Source organism: Podarcis filfolensis (genome assembly GCF_964270895.1).
Source record: "Podarcis filfolensis genome assembly, chromosome: 2".
NCBI classification, from domain to species: Eukaryota; Metazoa; Chordata; class Lepidosauria; order Squamata; family Lacertidae; genus Podarcis; species Podarcis filfolensis.
This window is the reverse complement of record NC_139605.1, coordinates 66,424,900-66,447,461: the sequence shown is the minus strand read 5'-3', so window position 1 is coordinate 66,447,461 and position 22,562 is coordinate 66,424,900. Positions and strand designations below refer to the sequence as shown.

General features: G+C 42.5%; 1 long non-coding RNA gene across 1 annotated transcript; it reads left to right on the top strand.

Moving 5' to 3' along the window:
* The first annotated feature begins 899 nt into the window (after window positions 1-899).
* On the top strand, window positions 900-12,248 carry LOC310756313. Its single transcript, XR_014544803.1, has 4 exons — window positions 900-941; window positions 8,657-8,853; window positions 9,729-9,979; window positions 11,594-12,248. It is a non-coding gene; the product is annotated as an uncharacterized lncRNA (long non-coding RNA).
* Window positions 12,249-22,562: the final 10,314 nt, after the last annotated feature.

Here is a 22,562-nt window from a genome sequence, read left to right as displayed (position 1 = left end):
AGATGTAAGCCACATCTACCTTCAAGAGATTAAATTAAACAGAGAAATGCATTGTCTGCTGAATGATAAGAATTTGTGTCAATGACACATGACAGAATGTATTATTCTAATTCCTATACAGTGGTACCTCAAGTTATAGACTCTTCAGATTACAGACTCTGCTAACCCAGAAATAGTACCTCGGGTTAAGAACTTTGCTTCAAGATGAGAACAGAAATTAACCTGAGCCCCCATTAGCTAAAGTGGTACCTCAGGTTAAGAACAGTTTCAGGTTAATAACAGACCTCCAGAACAAATTAAGTTCTTAATCTGAGGTACCACTGTAGTGCATAATGTGCTTGAAGGGAACCACAGATAGTTATGGGGAGAATGGCTTTATATAGTACTGTTTCTTAGATGGAAGAGTGCCCTAGGTGGCTAGTAGAACACACAAACACACAAACACACAAACACACACACACACACACACACACACACACAATATAGATATAGCATGGTGGTGGTTGTCAGGTTAGACAGGAATTTATCTTGTGTGGCAATGACAAACCAAGGCATGCAAAGGACTGATACGCCAAAAGTTGAAATTTAGTATGGTCTCCTAGGTTGGAGTATCAAAAAAGTAGGACACCTATCTGGATCAAAGTCCCAATGTCTTTCAATGCAGGCTTTTAAAATTCTAACTGAAAGAACCACAGACTTCCCCAAGCTGAAGTGTTCTTCCATCCAGGACCTTGAACCTCCATTTTCTTCTCCAACCCTCCTAACCCAAAAGGTAGGATTACTAGGAAAGTCCTCACAAGGCAGCCTGATGGGAAATGGCATTCCTGACTCACAGCCCTATTAAATTCTATAAACAACAGTAAAATTAAAGACACACAAATTAATGTTAAGGATGCCGTTCCCTCCATGTGGATTTGAGAGACCCCCAAGATAATAACTAAGTAAGTAGGGCTAACTCTTTAAAATAAACAGGCAGCCTGGGCCTTGCTTGATGTCTACTCCTGCAGCCTAGCCAAAATGGCTTCCAAAGCCCTGGAAGCCTTCTTCCCTTCTTTTCTGCATTTCCTGCCCCCACCCTAAGCCAGCACACAATAACTTGAACGGGGCACTGAGCTGGACCCCAGATTATGGTTGCCCAGTGGCACCTGGGAGCCCCAGAAGCCACATCCGAGTCTACCTCCGAGGCACTGTGAGGCCTCAGACATGACTTCCTGTGCTGCGCAAGGACCTGGAAGTCACGTCCGAGGCCCCGTGGTGTGAGTGCCAAGCACCCACAACAAAAATTTTGTGAGTGCCTGAGCACCTAGAGCTCCCTATAGTTGGCGCCAGTGAACTTGAAAATCTGGAATATCCTTAAACAACAGGTCTAACAGACTTTCCAAGTGTCCCTATTTTCCTGGGTCAGTCCCAGATTTACAGATTTGTTCCCAGAATGTCCCACTTTTCCCTAGGAGATCCCTTTTTTAATCGCAGAAGTGTTGGAGGGTATGGAGTTATACAACACCCCAAGTCAAGGAGATGAGTAACTATACAACCTTTGGAAGACATGTAGAGGCAGCCTTCATCAGAGAAATGTTGGGGGGTCTGAGTATAATAAAGCCATATGGGTTGTGTAGGCATAGATTTTCCTTAAAAGAAATCCTAATCACACATTCTAGAGAAGAACATGAAAAGAATATAAACTGGGCTCAAGCAGAATTAAAAGCTTACTTGGGGGGAGGTGGAGAAATTTCCTCGCATTTTATCTGTTTAACACATGCCCTATATTCCTCAATCCCGTGTTTGTTGTTCACTTTTGTGGGAACAAATACACATTTTCTCCAGATCTAAGCATCTGAAAATGGTGGTGAATCTATTGCTTGCAGTACTCATTAAACCCACTTGTTTTTGTCAAAACAAACCAGTTTGGAGAGAGTTTGGTAGCCTAGCTGGCAGTTCATCATGGCTTCTTGCACTTTCTTAGGTATGAGGGTTTACAGTTATATAAAACTTAATGAATCAGTATACTTTAGATTTCCTTCCTCATACATATGGGTTCAATTAACGTCCCTGTTTGCTTATTTAAGTGTTTTCATTAAATTGCTTTACTGTATTTTCCCCTGCAACTGAAAGGGAACATGGCGGAGCTTATGCCTTCTGTCATCATCTTTTTAAGCTGAGCTTGTCCTTTGTTCCAGTGCTTTTCCATATAAAAGCGCCTGCCCTTTATTAGGGGGCTGCAGTGTGTGCCTTGCATGCTCAGATCTGCACTGCAGATGCATAGATAAAAGCTCTGTGCATGGGTGCTCATGACCAGGGGTGCTCATAGTTTGCACGTAAGCATACAGTCACCTAGTAGTTTATAAACCTTTTACAAGAACAAGTTTTGCTTCCCTTCCCTTCCCTTCCCTCCCACAGCTCTGCCCCCAGCCTCACAACTGCTCCTGATGTGCCAAGCTCTCCCTTACTATGTCTTGCTTAAGTGACATTCAAGGGTAGAGTTGTAGCTTAGTAGTAAACCATCTCCCACACATGCAGAAGTTACTTACTTGGTACCCCACTTACCTGGGATTAATCCCCAGTTCTTCTGAACTGACTTCCAAATAGGCATGGTTAGGCTTATACTGTTAATTAACTTTACCAAACCCCACACCCTTTAGATCTAGTCCCCTAATGTAAGGGTGTGTGTTTCTCCCTAGCTTTTGATAGATTTGGGACAGGGAATCTGAGGTTCAGTAGCTGTGTCTTCTTCCATCAGTCTGGTCCTTTGGGATCTGCACTTCCGATCTTGTGGCTGCCATGGATGAAGAATGAGGAGGCAGAGGAGGAGGAGGAGAAGTTGGGGCTGGGCTTAGCAACTCTCTTTAGAATCCCATCTGCCTATGTAGAGAGGACTTGAAATTTTCTTCCAAATGCTCATTTAACCACCATATTTTCCGAGAAAAGCTTACAAACGTGGCTTCAGGGTCCTCTAAAAGTTGTTAAAAATCATAAGGTAAATTTGAAGGGAGGGAATGAGTTTATTAGTTTTGAAAACTCTGTGTACTGCTGTGACTACTCTCATGATATTTGAAAACCTGAGATATGATGTTTAAACATGTGGTGTTAACAATACCGTTTACCTCCCCGCCACAGCAGTACCTATTTATCTATTTGCACTGGTGTGGTTTTGAACTGCTAGGTTGGCAGGAGCTGGGACAGAGCAACAGCAGCTCACCCTGTCACGCAGATTCGAACCAACGACCTTCCTATCAGCAAGCCCAAGAGGCTCAGTGGTTCCATCCAGGAGTCATTCACCTTTTACTTTAACCTTAACAATACCCCTGGGCTCACAGAACCTGCTCCAATACCATCTCTCATTTTGGATACAAGGTTTTATTCTATGCTGTTGTTTGTGATGAATAGTGGGTGGCGCTGTGGGTTAAACCACAGAGCCTAGGACTTGCCGATCAGAAGGTTGGCAGTTCGAATCCCCGTGATGGGGTGAGCTCCTGTTGCTCGGTCCCTGCTCCTGCCAACCTAGCAGTCCTAAAGCACGTCAAAGTGCAAGTAGATAAATAGGTACCGCTCTGGCGGGAAGGTAAACGGCGTTTCCATTTGCTGCTCTGGTTTTCCAGAAGCGGCTTAGTCATGCTGGCCACATGACCCGGAAGCTGTATGCTGGCTCCCTCGGCCGATAAAGCAAGATGAGTGCCGCAACCCCAGAGTGGCTGGGGATCTATATGCAACTCTGCACACTCTGCAACTATCTCCATTATCCAAATACTCACTGCTTTTTAATCTTCCTCTGTAAAACTAAATTATGTTAATTTAGGAAGAACTACTGTAGCTGTTTTGGCAGTTGCTAAAAATGTGTGCCATGAATTGGGAACTCTGCGGTCAAACTATCCCAGCCCTTGGAGCAGCCACAGCAGTCACACCAGCTGAAGGCCTAAGTATCCTAGAATCATAGAGTTGGAAGGGACCCTGAGGGTCATCTAGTCCAACCTCCTGCAATGCAGGAATATGCAGCTGTCCCTTATGGGAATCGAACCTGCAACCCTGGTGTTATCAGTACCACACTCCAACCAACTGGGATGCTCTTTGAATGCCTTGGGAAAGTGCTAGAAACATACCAAGTATTAGTAATAACTTGTATCTAAATTACAAAACCTTTAAACAAGCCTTAAATGCCTTATCTGCTATCTCTTTATGAAGTCTCTACCATTGATTCTTTGTCTCAGCTGTTGCAGCAACACAATGCTTGTCAAATAAGCGGCCCAGCCATCTACAATTTAAAATACATGCTTGTATGGAGTAAGTTCATCGCCCCTTCCATAATCAAGGGATATTCTTTTTCTTATCTTACCTGTCCTTCAGATAAAGGCCAGTTATCCCATCCTTACTTTCATCTAACAGCACTGGTCTTTGTTCATAGATAGATCTTAATGATTTGTTTGAGACAATGGCCATGCTTAGCATAATAAAATTGTCCCCTTGAACCCTGGGCTGATAGAGGTAAGCACATGTCTTCTCAGTAGCTATTCTTCCAGTTCTGTGATTCTATTATTCTGTTGCTATTTCAGTATAATGGCAATCATACGTTACTTTAGTGCTATTCTAGAAAAAGAGGTGCTGGAACTCACCATTAACACCTCCCTCATTCTCTTAGAATGGCAATGGCACCCATCTGAGAGATGCCGGAACTGAGTTCCCGTGAGTTCCAGCTGAAGAAAAGCCCTGGTTACATTAACATTTTCCCTTGGTGAGATTTGATCTGATGGTAGCGTCTTTCCCTGTTGGGGTGGAGGGCCGATGACTGCGGTCAGCCCCTAGAAATTAATGGGATCACAAGGATTCCTGAGTGCTCCGGGGATTTTCTGGTTGCATGTCTGATGCTCCCATCAAGGCTCTGACCTCACTATGGAATGAAGAGATGGAAAGCACCGTTGATAGGATGGCTCCTAAGTAGGGAACAAAGAATCTGTTAATTTCAGTTCTGTCAGTTTCTAATTTTCCAATCTTAAATTGAGTTCGCCGGTTTTCTGCAGCAGTTTGGCTATTAGCAGTTTGGGAATTAGAAAAGTCTTGGTATATAACCTACTCCCCACCCCCCACCCTCCGCAAATCATAACACTACAAAACCCAAGAATTCTAGTTCCAGAGTGAGCAATGGTCTGTTAGATAGCAAATATTGGTCATGGGGGAAATCCATTGAGGGGTTGTTGTTTTTCATCGTAAGTGAATACGGTTCCAAATTTCACTCCAAACACCCAACATTTTCTCCTCCAAATTGATAGAAATATATATTTTAAAACCCCAGACTTTCCCATCTAAGGTGGGGAGCAAGATTGCCAGAATCTTTGAGCTTGTCTGAAGTGATATGATATAGTAAACATGTATTCATTCACCAGTGATGCACACTGAACTAGTAAAATGCATGCACAGCTGATGGGTCTATGTGCCTGTTTCTAGTCAAATAATTGGCAAGAGCCCTGATCAGCTGTTCTGGGGTGGGGGGACTAAATCCAGCCTTCTGTTTCCCACTCCCTAACAGCTGATCAACAGTGTCACTTATTTTATGGCCAAGGCTGTGTCCTGGCAGCTGAATCAGGGCAGGGACTATACACACAGCACCCCTTTGTGCACATAGTTTTTCATCCAGCGACAGGTATTTGCATGGAAGTCCCCTAGCTGGGATGTACGAGAGTGATGTAGGCTTATCCTATGTAAGAAGTATGGTCAAAGTAAACTAATTCATGTTTAAATATGTGTTAACTCCTGTCTACCTAAGAGTGTTATTTGACATGTTTAAAATGTATAGTTAAACCACATTAATTCCTTATGGAGCCATTCAGCAGTCAAATCTACTATCATGCTGTTATTAAAGAAACAAAATGTCTCGCACAAAATGTCTAGGAAGACTTGAAAACAAGCAGTTTGAGGGAGATCCCTCCCTATTAAATCAGATATGAGTTAACAGGAGTTTTAGTTATTTGCCTAAATTTAAATTGGGGTTTACATCAGACCCAGAAAAAGACGTCCGCTGAACCATTATACAAACTTCTTTTTTAAAAAAACTCTAACAAGGAAAACTATTGACGAGACTGCATTATCCAATTAACCATCCGTTTGAATTTGATGGTATTCGTAAGACTTACAAAAAAATGTTCTTCTTAACTTTGTTCACTTTCAGCAGTGAGAACTACTCCACTGTAATGGTTGTAAAGTAAAATAAAGGTTGAGACTGCCACCTTCTGCCTCATCAAAGCCTGATTCACACAACTGAAATTCAGCAATGCTGTTATGTCTTCATGTGCTCCATACTAGACATACGGTGCACTGTGGGATACAGTTCTTCCCTCTCAAAGGGGTAGAAGGGTTGTGGATGTTGTGGAGAGAGGAGCTTGCTGGCTTATAATGTTTATAAAGCTCCCAAATTTCAAACATGTGAACAACTTCAGTCTGCCACAGAGTGTGTCCACACATGCAGGCAGCCTCTCTCTTATCTTCAGAAGCAGTGCTTCTTTTAAGGGAAACCTGAATAAAGTAAACAAATGAGCACAGGATTGATTCTTCTGCCCTTAACCTAAAATGGCCAGCTGGTACACTCTAGCAGTTCTTTAGTACTCTAAGCTCAGCCACAGAAATATGAGCGATGGTCACAGTGAATCTCTGGCACTGTTCACAACTCTGAACTTTTTTCCAAATGTGCCCATCCTGCCTAGATACACAGATACTCTTTTTAGGAGCACAGGAAACTGCTTTATATCTAGTCGTATTGTTGATTTATCTACTTCAGTGTTGTCTACACTGACTGGCAGTAACCTGCCTTTCCCATCTCTTATCTGGAAATACCAGGGATTGAATGAACCTTGTACCTCTTGAATGCAACACATGTCCTCTATCAATGACTTACTGTCCTTCTCCCTTCCTAGGGCTCAGTTCATGAATTACCTGACTGACTAGCTTAAAAACATTATTTGATCTCTCTTCACTCACTTTCGCTCTTCTTCAGACAGAGAGCGCTTGTTTCCTTCATTTTGCCCTGTTCGCAGCCAGCTGACGGTGTTAAATGTCAGGCCTGACTCATATACTGCTCTGTCCAGGTTGATGCTCAAGCCATGGCATTTTGTAACAAGCAGATTGTTGAATACGGAGGTGATAAAGTACGAGTGTATTATTTCTGAGGCTAAAGTAGAATCGGTGGGCATCGCTTGCTCTACTCATTGCCTTTACATTCAATTCATACTGGCCTCTTTTTATTTTTAAGTCACCACATAATGCCTCTGTGTTCAGATGATGTTTGAGGTGAGATTGCGGGTCAGACATTCTGCTGCTGAGGTAAACCATGGGTGTCAAACAGCTCTTTAGATCTCACTGCAATCCCTTATTAATGAAGTATTGAGTGAGGGAACACATTTGATTAACTTTCCCTTTTCCTAGAGTCTATACCAAATATGAGGACACGGTAGTTAATATAGCTAATGCAGCATACAGTGGTACCTCAGGTTACATACGCTTCACACTCTGCTAACACACTCCGCTAACCCAGAAATACTGCTTCAGATTAAGAACTTTGCTTCAGGATAAGAACAGAAATCGGGCTCTGGCGGCACGACGGCACGACGGCAGCAGGAGGCCCCATTAGCTAAAGTGGTGCTTCAGGTTAAGAACAGTTTCAGGTTAAGAACAGACCTCCAGAACGAATTAAGTACTTAACCCGAGGTACCACTGTAGTGGCTAAAAGCCTGAACTATGGACCTGGAAGTCCCCACCAGTGCTGCAGATTGTAAGCAGTGAAAGCTTTTGGGGTGAAAAGGTTTTGGGGGGATGTTGCAAAATGCAATATGCCTTTTGGGTTTTTTTTTCGTGTGGCTCACTGCTGCCTCCATGTTTCCACCTTTAAAATAGGACCAACCTTTAACTTGAATCCAAAGGGAGGAAATTTCCTCTGAGCTAATAGAGCTGTGCTCAGCCAGCCTAAGAGTGTGAATTTCACTTAATTTTTTTCCAACTTGAAACAAGGCATGCATTTTAAAAATTAAGCCTACTATACAATGAAACACATACCTCTTTGGAAAGTGTCCTTTCCTGATGCCTCCAATTGTAGAATCCAAGCTTTTTCGGGGGTGTGTGTGTGTCAGAATACGCATTTTTTGGTTTTTCATGAATGATCTCTCAAACACACTATAAATAGACCTTGAACACTTGTCTCATTGCAAAATGAAAATCGTTTGCTTTGAATAGGTTTCAGAATGGCTCAGATACAATATCTTGTGGAGCAAAGATGTGGATCAGTTTGGAAATGTAGACACCAGCTTGGCCTAATCCCTCCCAGCTGCTTTGCTTTGTTTTTGCCCCCAGAAAGAGCCCCTAAAAGTCTTCTCTGTAATCCTGCAAGCTGAAATTCAATCTATACACACACACACACACACACCAAGCTTTGAGCCTCAGGCTTTGGATGTGGGGAACAGGGAAGGAAGAGGTTCACCTCTCCACCGCTCCCAAGGTGGTAAAACTCCTTTCAATTTACGGGGAGAGCCCCCAGAATCCAATTCACATAAGTGCACTAAGAGCAGAGCTTTCAAAGTCCACTAATCTAAACAGACAATCGATAGCTTTGAGATTTTTCACTAAGTAGTCATCTTTCTGTTGCTGTTGACAACAAGGACCTTGTTTCTGGTTTCTGTTTCAGCTTATAGCAGCAAAGTTTAGCTCGGGCATCAACCTGACTGGCAAGCCAAGTTTCACACACGGTTCTGATTGTGAACCCTAAACAGCCATGTATGTCGTAGGCTCTGCTACCTTTAGATGTATCCCAAGAAGAATTTATGATCCTTTCCAAAGTGTTTCCCATAGGATTTCTCTCCAGCTCCATCCTTCCAAACACGGGTAAGCGATAGGAATTCTACAGGCTGTTCTTTGCCCTTTTACTTTTGGTGTTATAGCAACTGAATCAGCAGCTATTCATTGTGTGATGAATTACCTGAGCTGCTTGGCCTCTTGATACTTCATTGGTCCAAAAGCTTTTAGGGTTTATTTTCAGTTTTATGACACTTTTCAAATGCAGGAGTTTGGTGTTTTTTTCTAATCCCCTCACCCCTGCAAAAAATATGTAGGCAAAAAATAAAAATAAAAAAATTAGCAAACAGAATTCTTTGGCCTGGAAAAGGGGAAAAACTAAAAACTGAAAAACAGAAGCAGGAAATGGAAGGTCATAGCTCATGCACACGTCTCATTTATACTGAGCAAGAATGGTTCTATGATGTTTACATGAGCTTAGTGGATGCTAGATAATCAAAAAGGGGGGTATTATTTTTCTGCTCTTGTAGCAAGGGTTGGGAGGGGGAATTTGATTCAGCTCACATTGAAAGGGGAGCTTCATAATTTGCATTTTCCAAAACAACTTGAGGACCGAAACACAACCTGCCATGGACTGGCTGGATGAAGGGGGGTGGTAGGTACCAGCCAGGGAATCACTTAGGGAACTCCCAGTGGGAGGAGGCTCAGAGCCAGGAGACTGGTGGTGGGATGATGATGATGAGTGGTCAGAGGGAGAAGAAGGAGCAGACTGGGACGAGGAGGTGTCAGAAGCTGAAGAGGTAACAGGGTTTAGTGAGCAGGAAGAGGCTGGGGCAGAGGGCAGTCCGAGGCAGAAGCAGGGCTGGGGAGGAGTGGGACCAGGAGGCAAAGAGGCTGGCTGTGGAAGAAGCCAAGGAGTCTCCCCCTCCAGTTGCAACCAGCTCCCCTCTTCCCTGCTCTCCTAGAACATGCAGAGAAATGAAACGGGCAGAGAAGAACGGAGTTGTGCGCAGACGCTTTGTTCTGAGGGCACCATCATATGAGCGAAACTCTGCTCATGGAACTTGGCTCCAGCCCACTGACTTAGAAAGAGTTTGAGCTGTAATCATTTTTTAATATGCTAATACTAATGGCAAAAACGAAGCTCTCTGCGCAGAGCGAATGTCAAGTCCTGCGTGAAGAATGTTGGTTACGGCACCACCTGAAATGCCAAACTGTGAGTAATGAGGGTAATTGATGGGTGCAGTGTTCTCACAACAGGCAGACTCTGGAAAACTGGAGGGCTTTCCTTGTTGTTACAATAACATCACCAATAAAGAGCCAGGGTTTTGCACACACTGTACTTGCAAGTGACGGGAAGCACTAAGGCACCGGCTCCGTTCCAAGACAACATGTGTGATATCTGTTTGGCAAGTGCTACAACATGTGTTCTCTCTTCTGTTTGACTTTTCAAAGCACTAATGGCCTTAAGAGTCAGAGGCTGGCCATTGATTTAAATGGATTCTGGACCAATGCCATAAATTCGTGACTCAGCATAGACATTTGCACCTCAGACCCTGCCGTGGTCCTTTGCAATGACAGTTATTGATGCACAAGGTTAGGGCTATTCATGCAATAACAAATATTTCTTTGGTAAGTTCCAACAACACTATCTCTGTTTAACATTGAAATAGTGTTGAATGGCTGCATGTTATCAGTAAAAATAAAGGGATTTTTTTCTATTCTTAAGCCCTCTGTAGCACTATATCCCAGTGCTTCTTTTCTTGCTGCTGGTTGGAGGAGAGAGGAAGGACTGGAATTAATATTGCAATTAACCATTATGCAGAAAGGACATATTAAGAGTTCACCCATTGGGAACTTAGTTATGGATTAATCCCACATACGGATCTTGAGACCCGTCTTATGACAGACAAATGAAAGACAAGATAAGGACCAACTGGCTGGAGGATGCGGCCCCATGGCCAGTGTTGAATATTCTGTACAGCAGAGGCACCAACTTGCAAGGGCGAAAGGAGGGGCAATGTCGCGTGTGTGACGTCCTGACATCCCGCACAGGACATCAGGACATTGGGAGGAGCTGGGGGCAGAGCTGAACATGCTGCCTGTATGGCTCAATGGCCGGTGGCTCCCCCTCCTCTTGGCGTTGCCACTGGCGGAAGGCTGTTTCGGAAACGAACAACAACAATAAAATATGTTTCAAAATCAGTGGTTAAAATCAGTGCAGTTTTGAAAGGCTCGGCCCACCATCTTGATTCCAAATGATGTCCAATTGTATCCAAACAAAGATGGAAATCTGCTCCTTGGTCTCATGAATCAAAATTTGGTTACAATATTTTAGGAGGTGTCCAAATGCAATGCAGACATGCAGCTTTCCAAAATACATAGTAGATCCTACTCTATCTCGATAAACAGTATTCTTTAAAATATACTTTCACTCCAGCTTATTTCTCTGATCAGTGTGTGCAAGCTTTAATGCTTCCATTTCCAAACTTCCACTTTGAACATTACATAATTCAGAAAATTGAGATTTTGCATAAACTGAAAGAAACTGTTCAATTCAGGACTAGTCCAGCCATTAAATAGAGTGGCATTGTCTTTGGCAACTGTTTTGTGGTGTCATGAAAGGACAGCAAATACTTGTTTCATTTATTATTGTTGTGTTTTTACTCTCAGGAAGAAATACTTGTTCTATTTTCTACATCAGGTACCAAAACTATTGATTGGCACAATGCATGGTGACTGCTGAGGGTGCAGGAGGGGGGGTGCATTTGCTTTTTGTCACAGCTCTTTGGGTATTTTCAAACTTCCCTGTTTCTTTCACTTGATGCAGAACATGAAGGAATCTGAGAAGAACAACACTGAACAGGTATAAAGTGAGAAGGGGACCTAAAGCGGGAAAGCAATGAATGTTCTTGATTCTTTCCCTCCTTGTTTTTCTCCTTGAAACTGCCTATCCCAGCTGCTGGCTTCTGATCAAAGATAGTTGCTAATGGTAAACAACTGTAGTCAAGGATCTATGGTAATGCACTGCAAATCATCAAGAGATCTTCCGGTTGACCTCAATATACCTTCTGCCCACGCTTGACATAGAAGGCATATTAATTGAAAGAGGTACTGCTTAGCTCTCTGCTTTCTACTGTCTCTATGCAACACATTTAACCTTGCAGCATGTTCAAAACATCTTAATTGTCCTTCTTAAGGTTATACTCTTTGAGGTCAATTAACATTTGCAGAAAGATTCATTGTGGGATTTCTCCTAAGAGATTTCTAGCAAGCATCTATATTATTCAGCGACTGGATTTATGTAGGATATGCTACACTACCATGTAACGGGAACGCAGAATAAAATTATACAGTTTTATAGGGCTGAATTTCATGTCTCAGGAGTCTTCCTACAAGGGGCCTTCATCAATTTGGAAATTTGACAGAATGCAATAAAAGATCAAGAACGGTATGGAAGACATGAATTAGGAACTCTTATTTTTCCTTTCTTGTAAAGCAAGAACAAGAGAGGGCAGGATGACATTAATATGTATTGGGTTTAATATAATTAGGTACCTTTCCGTGCTGTGAACACTTCGGGAACCCACTGTCAAAAGATGTTGTCAAGGCTGTATCGTTCAATTCAACACAGATTTAAACAAATTCTTCGTGATTAAACCCTTCGTTGGCAGAGAGCCAAGATGACTGGGGGATGCAATTTCATAGTCAAGTATTTGGAAATGTCTGCTTTGTAAAAGAGATGAATAAATGTAAAGGGATGGATTATTCCATCATTGGACTGAACTATCAGGCACTGACGGTTGCCATAGATAGGACATTGAGCTAGATGACCCAGATGTACCTAATTTCTTAGGAGAAGTGCTTTTTTCTGGGGGAAAGCAGGGGTACACATACCCCTAAACGTTTTGTGGATCTTTGTACTGTTGTCCATTTGCTGTATTTATTTCCCCCGATTTGAACTATAAAATGGTGGTTTTCTTGAGGAAAAAATAGGGAGAAGTGCCATCTTGTTCTTGCCTCAAGGAGCAAAAGGTCTTAGGCTGGCCTTGTGTCCATCCTAGAACCCAGAGACATCTGGAGGGCTACGAGTTCTCCACTCATGCTTTAAAGTGTCATCCTCTGCCTCTTTTTTGAATCCTTAAAATGCTGGTGGTGGTTATCCTAAAATGTAAAAAAGTGGCAGTTGCTCCCCTGCTTTTTAAAAATTATTGTTGGTTTTCAGAATCGAAAAAAGCAACTGCTTCGCATAGCTGCATTAGAGTGACTCTGTTCCAGTGCCACATACTCCTAAACAGTTCTTCTTTTTTCTAAATAAAATGTTTAGAGGTAATCTCATTCCATGTACAGAAGCCAACTTGCCCTGCAATGGAGTCTTGCTTCAACAATTGGGACAAGAGAGCATCCTCCACAGCACCTGAGGCAGCTGGGTACTTTGTGGGGATGACAGCAGACTGTGCAGCATCCAGAAAAGGAGAATGGAACTGTGGAGGGAGACCAGGCTCATACCAGCATCCCTGCCTTTGAGCTGCGCTGAGTATGGACAGAGCTGGTGAATGTATGTAAGCTCTCTGCACACAGAATAGGTTAATTCCTGGAATCTGGGACAGGAGCAGCAAGGCATCCTGCTCCATCTCTACACATTCTTTATATACAGTTTCTGACCATGTGGAAAGAACTCTGTGTAACCCCCGTGAAATATACTTGGAGTCGAGAGTGGCTTTCATTCTCTTTATTCAGCTCATAGTGCTGAGGAGGAATGGAAGTTCCCCCACAATATCTGCTTTATATACATTATTTACACAATGGGCTGCACGTGATTGGCTAATTCGGGGATTCTCCTGTAGGGCAATCAGGTTGTGGATTCACTTCCACCTGGAGCTGGATTGGGTGGCTCCTGCAGACCAATTATACTGCTGCATTGTTCTAGGACCAGTCAAACTGCTGCATTTTGGATCCTATTTTTCTAGGACCAATCAGACTGCTGCATTTTGGATCCTATTCAACTCAGTACATAACACCCCCCTTTAGCCATTTTTGCAAGACTGGAAAGCAAAGAGAGGTATGCAGCTGAAGCTGTTTTATTTTACAGCTGTCTTAACTGAAAGTAGTTTTCAAATCTCTATCTATCTATCTATCTATCTATCTATCTATCTATCATCTATCATCTATCATCTATCTATCTACCTATTATCTATCTATCTATCTATATCTATCTATCTATCTATCTATCTATCTATCTATCTATCTATCTATCATCTATCTATCTATCTATCATCTATCTATCATCTATCATCTACCTATTATCTATCTATTATCTATCTATATCTATCTATCTCTATCTATCTATCTATCTATCTATCTATCTATCTATCATCTATCTATCTATCTATCTATCTATCTATCTATCTATCATCTATCTATCTATCATCTATATCTATCTATCATCTATATCTATCTATCATCTATCTATCATCTCAAGGCTGTTTTCAATGCCTTCTCAGGGTGTGAAAAGAGAAATGTTTGGGAACAGCCCAAGATCAAGATGCTTCCGTTAATGCGCTGATATATGAAGCATGTGTAGGAAGTGCTGGTCCTAATGTTGTTTGCTAAACACCATTTTTGTTTGCAAGATCACCATGTAATTTAATTTTCAAAAACTACATGAGTAAACCTTGATTTAGGAGTCAGGACCTCAAGTTGCTTTGAAGGTATCAAACTCATGTTTCACATGCAGCTTGCCAATCTAGAGAGAAAATCTTGTTTTAATCAGTAAAGCCATTTTGACTTATATAATTTGAAAATAGAACTGGTGCCATTGCAGTTAGCAGCAAAAGTCTAATTCGCCAGCCTAATCTTTTCCAACTTGCAGCAGCTTTTGGAGCAAGATGTTATTACTGCTTTAAAAGAACTGGATCTGGAAGTGCCCTCGTGTGAAAGGTGTCTTCCATTCGCAGTAAGCAGGCATCGGGAGTTGTGTTGACATTCTCTCTTTTTTATTATTATAATTTTTATTAGATTTCTGTTTTACATTTTAGAATATTCAGTTAAACAACCTTAAAATATCAGTAGCTTCCCTTCCTCTCTTTCTATGGTTCATTTTGCACAACATAAATCCCTGCATATTTTATATAAATTAAACAATTCAGCATTCCATTATAGCATCCATCAAAACTTATTTACACTGTTGAATTTATCTTAATGCTGCCCACGTTTTCAGTTATACACAATTTTCCTCTACATATTCAATAAAAAATTTCCAGTCTTCTTTAAACGTATGTTCTTCTTGTTCTCTTATTCTATATGTTAGGTCCGCAAGCTGTGCATATTCCATCAGTTTAAGTTGCCATTCTTCTTTAGTTGGGACTTCGCTCGTTTTCCATTTGGGGGCTAACAAAACACAAGCCGCAGCAGTGGCAGACATAAATAGCCTTTTTTGACACCTGGGAATTTCTGTCTATGTTATCCCCAACTTTCTCAGCTTATGCAAAACAAGAAGCCCCACCAAGTCAGATTAGTGCCCCTATGAACAAACAGTTGAAGGTGCTGAACCATTTGTGTCCAGAGCTGTAGCTAGGTGATCTTGCGCCCCTGGCAGAACCGTCCAGATTGCGCCCCCCAACCATGGAAAATTAGCTCTTCTTTCTGCCTCTCCTCCACCCCCCCCAGCCCTTCCACTCATTCAATTCACCCTCTATTTAAAACCATTTCTTATGTGGCAATAATCAATATTTATATTTATGGACATATTTTTAGCCAACTTTGTGCCCCTCCATTGCCTGCGCCCCTGGCGGTGGCCCACCACAACACCCCCTAGCTACGGCCCTGTTTGTGTCTGCCATCGGACCCCTGTAAACTCCTGCACTGAGGATCCTCAGCATGCAAGTCAGTGGCAACAAGGTTTTCTGGAAGTAGAATGTATTAAGCCAGGGATGCTGAAACTGTGCCTATACGTGGTGCCAGTAAGTTCAAAAGACTTTTATGCCATTGTTCAATGGCAAAGCACATGCTTGCATGTAGAAGATCCTCAAAGCATGTGCGGAGTTCCTTTTCCTCAGAACTATCCTCACCACCAAGCATCTAGAATTAGAGGACAGTGCTTTCAATTTGGCCATCTCTTTTGTTGGGAATTAACCACTGAGTCAAAGATTCTACATCTCCACGTTAATATCATCAATAAAAGAACTTGGAAGGTTTGATCTCTCTTTTGTGGTGGAAAAATCCTCTCTAGGATTAGACAGCTTTTATCCATGAAGATAATGTTATTATTTTTTTCATTTCTATCAGTTTTGCCTGCCGCAGAATTCATGTTTACTTTCTTCTAGGATGTGAATTGTGTTTTGTTTTGTTTAAATTGCTGCTACATTTGCTACTTCTTATGTAACATCAGAGTCAATTTTTGGCAAAAGCCAACTTGCATAGCTTAATCTACCAATGCGCTCTAAACTGAAATCCATTTTATGGGCAATTCAAACCCATTTTATGGGCAATTTGTGGCAATTATTTGGGTCTACCAACCGAAAATAATGGCTTAGACAACACAAGCATCTCCTCCTCTTTTGTGAAGACGGAAGCAAAGAATTCACTTAAGGAATACTCAGAGAGAGTATAGTTAAGTACTTCTCTCTCACCTGGGTGGTCTATAGTGATTCTTTGGCAGACTTCCTTGTTGTGATTTATTTTGACCAGAGAGAGAGAGAGAGAGAGAGGAAGAAACTTTATTGTTGCTGTTTGTGTTGCTGTCTTTAATTTAGTAGCTCCTCAAATTCCTTCTTGGCGTGTTATTTTACTTTTATGTTTAACTTGCCAAATTGTATACTTTCTTTTATTTTTGCTCATTTTTATTCCCAGGCACTTTTTTAAAGGAGACTCTCTTGCCTTCCTCAGCCTGGTCTAATGGTTTTTTCATAGCTCTTTTTGTTCTGAGGTGACTCACAAAACCGCAAGAACCCAAAAGTTATCAAAAACACCTCCCTAAAACAGAAGTCTTCACATATTGCCTCCTTCAAATAAATTTTCACAGTCCAGAATGTGGCCTTGCTCAAGCAGGAATCAGGAATGGAGAATGCCAAAAGATGCCTGCAGATATAGCCAGCCATATCCCAAGAGTTTCTAGAAAAATCTAGGGACACAATCTGCCTGGGGTACATGTGAGCAAATAGTAAGCATTGAAAGGGGTTCTCCTCCACTTTCTCCAGTCCCAATCTAGAAATGGCTTTTAACCACTCTCAACTCCAACCTGATAATTGCCACCTGCCAAATTTTAACTTGTCTGAATTAATTTTTAGATTTTTTAAATTAATTGATGTCTGTTTTTATGCATATTGTGTTGTTTTTATGATGTTAGCCGCTCTGAGCCTGGCCTTGGCCGGGGAGGGCGGGATACAAATTAATAACAACAACAACCAAACCATAATGCACTCCACAGAAGAGCCCTTAGAAACTGGTGATAGCAAAGGACAGGACCTTGTAGACCTGTTGCTAGTTAGAATAGGGGCTTGACTGAGGGTGGAAGAACAAATGTTAACTTTACCTTTTTACAATTAGCCAGTTTCTATACATACTTGCACTCTCCTCTGTATCTTCCATCCAGGCAAGCAAACCCTCCAAGTGTCCCTATTTTCCAGGGATGTCCCTGATTTAGAGACGCTGCCCCGGTTTCTGATTTGATCCCAGAATGTACCACTTTTCCTTAGGATGTCCCTATTTTCACTGGAGAAACGTTGGAGGGTATGGCATTATCTGACCCCCCGAGCAATCCTGTATAAGGAAGTTTTCTTAATGTTTAATGTTCTATTATGTTTTCAAATGTGTTGGAAGCTGCTCAGAGTGGCTGGGGCAACCCAGTAAAATGTGTGGGTTATAAATAGTAAAATTATTATGATCGAATGGGACGTCCCTATTTTCATCCGAGAAATATTGGAGGGGATGGGCAAGCAAGAGGCATTATTGGACATTGTGAATACATTCCAGCCAAGCAAAAACACTCAAGGAGAGTGCGAAGTGTGGCTGAGGAGGAAGTGTAGTCTGAGGAGAGTCCTGAGGGCTGGATTGAGGTTCTCAACCCTTGAGATAGATGGACAAATAGCCTGGCCAGGTATAATACAGGTTATTGTGTTCCCAAATTGCAGCTAGTCCAGAATCTAGCCTCCAGTGTGTTATCTGGGGCAGGCCAGAGGGAACATATGATGCTGATTTTAAGACAACTTTGTGGCTCCCAGTTGGTTTCTAGGCCCAATTCCAATTTCTGGTTTTCTTTAAAGCCCTAAATGGTTCCAGGCTAGGATACCTCAAGGCCTGCCTTCTCACATATAAGCCTATTCACCAATTAAAATATTCTCCAGATGGTCTGCTCTGGGCTTCCTCACTACCTTGTGTGATGGCTTTAGGGGTTGCTTGTGCGTAAGTTGCCGCCGCTCTGGGCTAGGTTGGCTGGTTAAACCATTTCTCGCTGGACAGCCATCCACTCCGTGGCTGTTCAGTCGCTGGCAGAATCCGTCAGTGGGCGTTTCTTAAACCTTTTCCAACATAAAAGTTGTTTGACGCCCAGTCTCCTCCTACTCTCCCTGCGCGGAAGTCTTCTGCGCAGGGAGGGCGTGGGTAGCGGAGGACCTGTGCTCTCCCCGCTGGTGTCCAGTGAAGAGTCCCAGAGCCTGCTCTCTGCTTCCCCCATTGGCCCCCCTCTATCCCTGGTGTTGTGCTGATTTTCTTCCCCAACAGGAGACCTGCCTCTCTCCCTGCTTGGCCCCTCTCCAGCATCGCTGTGGAGCCTCGCCTCCTCCTCCTCTAGTTCCGATAGCAGTTGCCTGACACCTTGAGTTTACAGAGAGTGGTTATCTAGGAGCGGGCTTCAAAAACGGTCCCGAGTTTATTTAATTAATTAATTAAACTTGCTAAATTACGACAATTTCTGAATTGATTGATAGTCAATCCTTCTTTGAGACCCTCTCTGCTAGCTTTCAGAGGGCAAGCAAGGATAGATCTTTTTGTGGGACTTTTAGGGCTATTTCCAGTGACCTTTTTTATCAGCCACTTGTCCCACTTAGCTTGTGCAAAGCTTACACAGAGGTTATATGATGCCTGCTCTTTATTGAGCATTCTTCCTTATTTGTTTGTGGGAGGTTATACAACAATGACATGCATCCTGATGTTCTTATGTGGAATTTATACATCTTCCCATCAATCATTTATCCCACAATTTTAAGTGCATTGCCATGTAACTTTCCTGACGACAAAAGTGTATTTTTTTTAAAAAAAAGTGGATTTATTGTGCCAGACCACTTTAATCTGCTTTAATTTCGCACACCTCAATTTCCAGTATGCAGCTGAATTGCTCCCACAGAATACTGATAGCTAGAAGGTGACCTTGGAACTCTTTGGTTATTTTAAATGCTTGAGTGGAACTTTAAATGTTGTCTATACTGATTCCGCCCCCCCCTCCACTGCTCAGATTAGCTATGATTTTTCTTTTGCTTGATTAGTCTGTCTCTGGTTATGTTTTAAAAACTGCTCTATGGTTTTTACACATGTAGCTAGCCACTTCACAGATCTTTCAAAATTTGGTTTAATAGATAAACCAGTAACTTAAATGGGATTGGGTGTATGTGATGCCACATGCATCTCCCTGCAATTTCTGATTTACAGTGCCATCCTAACCATGTCTATTCAGAATTCAATGGAGCTCTCCCTTGTGAGTGGGGTTAGGATTGCAGTCTAAGGCACGGGAGTCTGTGTAAATGCAGAATGTAGCATTAGGTGGAGACTTCAAAGCTGTTTGACACATTATACAGCAACATACCTGAGTTTGCCACCAAGTGTTCATTCAGTTGGGAATTCCTGGGAATTCAAGCTCCCCAATGAGTGTTGCTGTAGGTTAGACAAGTTTCCAAATACCAAATGCCTCAATGACTTTGAATGAGTCATCTCCCTATATAAACCAGCCTGGGTGTAAGGATGGGGAAATTTTGATTTATCTTAGTGCCTCATTTTACAGTTCAGTTCTCCAGTTTGTGATACTCACATGAAAATAAACACATTTTTGAAAAGTAATCTGCCCAATAGAATGCATATTTTAATGTTATTTTAACAAAGATGCATTTTCATGCACACTTTACCCTAGTATGTGCATTTTTGTACACATTATTTGGCTGGAGTGCTACATTGCAAAATTGCATGAATTTTGCGTGATGGCTAAGTTTCAGTTCGTGTGCACAAATGAGGCATGTTTACCTTTCAGTGTGAACCAAATTGAATTTTCCCCTATCCCTACATGAGTGTTAAGATCTGCCAGAGGGACTCTCTTTAATGCTTGTCAATCAGGAATAGGGCTGGGCGATGTTGGGTTTTCAACATTGTGGTGTATCGTCAGCCACACACCGTGGTTTGGTGATATACCGCAGTGTTGAAAAAAGATGCCTTGGCCCCAGCTGGCAGGTGAAACTGCCATAGCTCTCATCGTGGGAGCTGAGGTGCTTTCGCCCTAGCGCCTTGTGGGCTATGACCAATACAGCTGGCCCCAGCCTGCTGCTCAGCTGGGGGGCGGAAAGGCTTCTGTCCCCAGAGGAGCCAGCCTCAAGTCCCCTGCTGCTCATGCTGGAGCAGCAAGAACCTTGGGGCTCCTTGGCCAAGCTCCCTCTGCCTTTACTGGCATGGGGAGCGGGCAACCTACTTTACGCACTTACCCACATTCCCTGAAAGCTGCAGTAGCCAAGAGCACGGAACCTGTCAGTGTGGTTGACTGCCTTTGCCTCCTCCATGTTCAGGTGTGCTGTCTCTTTCTTCTGGTGGGGGGGGGTCCTTCACCCCAGGAGAAATGATGCAGCCCACCCTCCTGGGCGAAGTCCACAAGACACAGGGTGCAAAGCCACCCTATCTGTGCCAGAGAGGGGCTGCTGGAGGCTGCTAGCAGGCGCTGGGGCTGCCAGCATCAAAGAGCCTCTACACTGCCTGGCTGCCTTCCACTGGAGGGAGGGCTCGGTAGCAGGAGAAGGCAGCCAGGTGAGGCCAGGGAACTCTCAGCTGGGAAGCAGAAGCTTCCCAGTATATTGCTGGTGAAACCGCCACCACTTGAGTCCCTCTGCCTCCAGTGCCCAGCTAGTTTGTTTCTTCCTCAGCATGCTGGACACTGGAGGCAGATGGACTCAAGTGTGGTGACCGTTTCACCAGCAATATACCACTGAGTGAAGCTGTCATTGCGGTCTGTCCCCACATTCTGGTCCTGGGTGATATAGCTATATGCCGCTATATCAGGAGCTATATACTATGCAGGTCTCAGCCTCCATAGCGGCACATTGATTTTATAATTCTCTCCCCTCTGAAATTTGGCTGGCCCCTTACTCTCTTTTCATTCAGATGCTAGCCAAACCCTGGTTAAACTTGACCCAGAGTCTTAGAAGTTATTAATATTAAGCTGGTGTGTTGGTTTAATGTTCTTTTCCTCTTTTTAGGGTAATTGTTTTTTGTTCTGCTCTTACATTGCTATGGATTTATATTTTTAAGGCTGTATTTGCTGTTACTGACCCTGAGATATTTGCCTATAGCAAAGTCTATAAAACCTATGGGGAGGTCTATAAATGTTTACATAAATAAATAATAAATATCACATCCATCACATTCACACTTTACATATTTGGGTGTATCCTTGGAAAACGTTAGAAGTGCACCTGAAAACTGTACCATGTGGCCTTTGTGCTCTGAGGATATAATCATTTTAAAAGCAAATTAATGTAAAGATGAAACTTGGAAGGTATATGAACAGAGACACCTCAGTCCTGAGGAAGACTCAGCAGACTTTTAATTAATTAGACAGTTGTGCCCACATGTAGCAGAGGCAAGGTAAATTACTCAAAATAATGAAAAAAATTCAAATTTGCATAATGTCAGGTCCTGCCTGCTTTTGGGCTTCCCATATGCATCAAAATACACACAGTTGTACACCGAGCTCCAGATGATTTAGGCTGCATTCCTGAGAGTAAAATCCTCTGATTTCAATGGGACTTACTTTTGAGTAGGAATAAGAATGTTATGATACAGGGACAATAAAGAGGAAGACTAAATCCTAGACTCACTCAATGGCCAGCCTAGTGTAAGAGGAAAATAAATGGGCCAATAATAAAATTAGAATGCACATTATAAGTACGTGACTTTTCCCCAAAGAATTGTGGGAACCATAGTTCCCCACAGAGCTACAGTTCCTAGCACCATTAACAAACTACACTTCCCAGGATTCCTTGAGAGAAGTTATGGGCTTTAAATGTCCTCTGAATATCCTTTTAATGTGTAGTATGGATCTGCCTGACATCCCATCGAGTTCTATGGGTGTACTCTCATATAAATGGCTATAGGGCTGCATCTAAATTTATTGGCTTCAAGGCGGAAGTGGACAAATGTATTAATATCTTGGTTCATGCGAGCATTTATTCAAAAGTAAGTCCCTGTTGACAGGCCTGACTTCCTAATCTGATGCCTTGCTAGTATCCTATTGGAGCCAGGAAGCTTTTCCTCTCCTCATTCTCAGGCTGCCTTTCTTTGACTTCACCATAACAACAATGCCAGATAAACGGAGCGAAAAGAGCTCTTGGAGAGATCATTTGAGCATCTTCACACAGAAATAGTACACTGAGGCCACTTTCCTGGCTGTGGATCTGTCAACTTGGCTGAGGTCTTAGGATATTGGACACAGATTTATGCAGAAAATATGGCAGTTCTCCACATATCACATCCCATGTGATTTCTCTCTCCCTCCCCACCCCTTAACCAGCAATCAAGTTCAAAATATGAGACTGAAAATAGTTCCAATG